Here is a 4,494-nt window from a genome sequence, read left to right as displayed (position 1 = left end):
TCACGTGATTGAAGCGAAAACTTTTCCGCCTTGATTCTGGCCATACGGTGAGAATTAACAGACTTCGAAAGCGAAATGGTACACTACTGGCCATTAAAATTGCTACACCAGGAAGATGACGTGCTACAGACGCGAAATATAACCCACAGGAAGAAGATGCTGTGATATGCAAATGATTAGCTTTTCAGAGCATTCACACAAGGTTGGTGCCGGTGGCGACACCTACAACGTCATGAAATGAGGAAAGTTTCCAACCGATTTCTCATACACAAACAGCAGTTGCCTGGTGAAACATTGTTGTGATGCCTCGTGCAAGGAGGAGAAATGCGTACCATCACGTTTCCGACTTTGACAAAGGTCGTATTGTAGCCTATCGCGATTGCGGTTTATCGTATCGTGACATTGCTGCTCGCGTTGGTCGAGATCCAATGACTGTTAGCAGAATATGGAATCGATGGGTTCAGGAGGGTAATGAGGAACGTCGTGCTGGATCCCAACGGCCTCGTATCACTAGCAGTCGAGATGACAGCCATCTTATTCGCATAGCTGTAACGGATCGTGAAGCCACGTCTCGATCTGTGAATCAAGAGATGGGGTCATTTGCAAGACAACAACCATCTGCACGAACAGTTCGACGACGTTTGCAGCAGCATGGACTATCAGCACGGAGACCACGGCTGCGGTTACCCTTGACGCTGCATCACAGACAGGAGCACCTGCGATGGTGTACTTAACGACGAACCGGGGTGTACGAATGGCAAAACTTCATTTTTTCGGATGAATCCAGGTTCTGTTTACAGCATCATGATGTTCGCATCCGTGTTTGGCGACATCGCGGTGAACGCACATTGAAAGCGTGTATTCGTCATCTCCATACTGGCGTATCACCCGGTGTGATGGTATGGGGTGCCATTGGTTACCTCTTGTTCGCATTGACGGCACTTTGAATAGTGGACGCTACATTTCACATGTGTTACGACCCGTGGCTCTACTCTTCATTCGATCTCTGCGAAACCCTACATTTCAGCAGGATGATGCACGACCGCATGTTGCAGGTCCTGTACGGGCCTTTCTGGATACAGAAAGTGTTCGACTGCTGCCCTGGACAGCACATTCTCCAGATCTCTCACCAAATGAAAGCGTCTGGTCAATGATGGCCTAGCAACTGGCTCGTGACAAGATGCCAGTCACTACTCTTGATGAACTGTGGTATCGTGTTGAAGCTGCATGGGCAGCTGTACCTGTTTCACTCAATGCCCAGGAGTATCAAGGCCGTTATTACGGCCAGAGATGGTTGTTCTGGGCACTTATTTCTCAGGATGTATGCACCCGAATTGCGTGAAAATGTAATCACATGTCAGTTCTAGTATAATATATTTGTCCAATGAATACCCGTTTTATCATCTGCATTTCTTCTTGGTGTAGCAATTTTAATGGCCAGTAGTGTAGATGGAAATAGACGCATGGTACATTCCATTTCGTAAATCGTTAGGGAATTCAATATTCTGCTATCCACAGTGTCAAGAGTGCCGAGAACGCCACATTTCAGGCATTACCTCTCTCGGCGGACAAAGCAGTGGACCACGGCCTTCTCTTAACGACCGAAAGCGGCGGCATTTGCGTAGAGCTGTCAGTGCTAACAGACAAGCAACACTGCGTGAAGTAACCGCAGAAATCAATATGGGACGTACGACGAACGTATCCGTTATGCCAGTGAGGCGAAATTTGGCCTTAATGGGCCATGACAGCAGACGGCCGACGCGAGTGCCTATGTTAACAGCACGACATCGCCTGCGGCACGTCTCCTTGGCTCATGATCACATTCGTTGGACCCTAGACGAGTGAAAACTCGTGGCCTGGTCGGATGAGTCGCGATTTCAGTTTGTAGGAGTTGATGGTAGGGTCTGAGCGGGGCGTAGGCCCCACGAAGCCATGGACCGAAGTTGTCATGAAGCCACTTTGTAGGGTGTGGGCTGTGTTAAGATGGAATGGACTGTGTCCTCTGGTTGTTCAGTTGGCTGGAGGCCATTTGCCGCCATTCGTGGACTTCATGTTGTGGACGACAATGCGCCGTGTTACCAGCTCGCAGTTGCCCGCGACTGGTTTGAAGAACATTCTGGACAATTTGAGAGATGGATTTGGCCACCCACATAGCTTGTCATGAATCGCATAGAACTTTTATAGAACTTAATCGAAAAGTCAGTTCGTGCACGAAATTGTTCACCGGCAACACCTCTGCTATTAAGAACTGCTACAGGGGCAACATGGTTCAACATTTCTGCGAGCGACTTCCAACGACTTGTTCGTGTCACGACGATTCTGCACCACTCCGGGTATAAGAAGCTCAGACACGGTATTCGGAGGTGTCCCTTGAGTTTTCTCATCTCAGTGTGTCTTCAGGAAAGACTTCCTAGCTATTAAATTTTTATTTCATATTAACAAACTACTTTTTTCCAGAACTGCTTTTTTGCTATTCCTCTCAGAATTTCAAATCCTCCCTACTCCGACAATCATCAGTTACTTCTCCATGCGTATTCGAAGCCTCTTCTGCTGCTAATTATACCAGCGTCGAATAAATGAATTGCTATTGTTTTACTTTCGTTGTTCATGTTATAAACTCTTTTCAGTGGTTATCCAATCTATTCAAATCGTCACTAAAGTCCATTGGCGTCTCTGGCAGTAATATCGTGTCATCGGCAAACAGTATTTCAATATCTTCTCCCTAAATTTTATCTCCGTTTCCAGAGCTTCACAGCTTACTGAATATCACTCCGTCTTCAGGCCACAAGTGGCCCGTCGGGACCATCCGACCGCAGTGTCATCCTCAGTGGAGGATGCGGATAGGAGGGGCATGTGGTCAGCACACCGCTCTCCCGGTCGTTATGATGGTATTCTTGACCGAAGCCGCTACTATTCGGTCGAGTAGCTCTTCAATTGGCATCACGAGGCTGAGTGCACCCCGAAAAATGGCAACAGCGCATGGCGGCCTGGATGGTCACCCATCCAAGTGCCGTCTACGCTCGACAGCGCTTAACTTCGGTGATCTCACGGGAACCGGTGTATCCACTGCGGCAAGGCCGTTGCCCTTACTGAATGTACGTACTGAATAAAATCAGGGGTAAGCTACAACTGTCACTCCCTTCTCAACTACTTGTGCCTTTAAAAGTCCTTCGGTTTACCTTTTACTTCCTTTACTTTATCCTTCATACCTTCAGAATTTCAAAGGGTATATTCCAGTCAATACTGTCAAACGATATCTAGAAATTTACAGATGTCATAAACCAAGGTTTTCCTTTCTTCAATCTCTCTTCTACGATAACTCTTTGAGGCTGTATTACCTCGCGTATTCCTACATTTCTGCGGAACCGAAACTAGCCTTCCCCAAGGTCGGTTATTAAGTTTTCTTATTCGTGTTCAAATAATATGTGTCAGTATTTTGGAACTGTGACCTATTGAAGGGTGGTTCGACGATATTCACAACTACCAACACCTCCCTTCTTTGGGACTGTAAATACTATATTATTCCTGTGGTCTGACCATATTTCATCTATATCATATCCATCAGTGAGCCAAAACACTAAGACTACCCGGTCAATACCTTGCTGGTACGATTGGAAGGCAATACAGCAGCGATTTTGCGTGACATGGATTCGATAAATCGTTGGTAGGTATATAAGTGCAGATCAAATGATTCCAGTAAATTACGGACTGGTAGTTTGTTGACGAGGATGTGGCATCCTATAGCGAGCCGGATGTGTTTCTTCGGGTTCAGATCAGGCTAATTTGGTGGCCAAGACAGCAACGTCAGTTTACTATTACGCACCTCAAACCATTCTAGCACGATTCTGGCGTTTTTCCACGGACATTTATCCTGCTGGAAGATGCCATGACCAAGCGGGAAGTTATAAAGCGTGAAGACAGTCGACGATTTAGCTGTCGTGGTGCAACAGATCCCAAGGAAGAAGTGAGAAATTCCACACATAGCATTTAACTGCCCCCATCGGACACATTAAAAATAATCCACTTTCCATTCTCAGCGATCTCCTACCCACTGCAGCCGTAATTAATGATTTCGTTACGCAACGTGGATAGCCTATTACGGTGCCCCGTGTTAAACATCGCGCTGGACGGTGAATTCCGAAACACTAGAGCTTGCAGTAGCATTGTATTCTGCTTCAGATCTGCCACAGACCAACGCATGTCCTGATTAACAGAGCGGGCAAGCCGATAACGTCTGCATTCTGTGACGGGTCATGGATCTTCAACACTTTGTTGCCTAATCCCTGTTTCACTGTCCTGCAACCATTTTCCGTAGATGTTCACGACAATACGACACGAGGAGCCGACCAGTTTCGCCGTTTCCGAGATTCTCGCTCACATGAGCGATGCCGTGACAGTTTGCCCTCTAAGTCGCTCTTGTATCTGAATTTTACCAGCTGTGCCAGGATCGTCGATACAATTATTCCCCATTCTCCTCTCCTCCACTTCTATACT

Source organism: Schistocerca nitens, chromosome 6 (genome assembly GCF_023898315.1).
Source record: "Schistocerca nitens isolate TAMUIC-IGC-003100 chromosome 6, iqSchNite1.1, whole genome shotgun sequence".
NCBI lineage: Eukaryota > Metazoa > Arthropoda > Insecta > Orthoptera > Acrididae > Schistocerca > Schistocerca nitens.
This window is presented reverse-complemented; position numbering follows the sequence as displayed.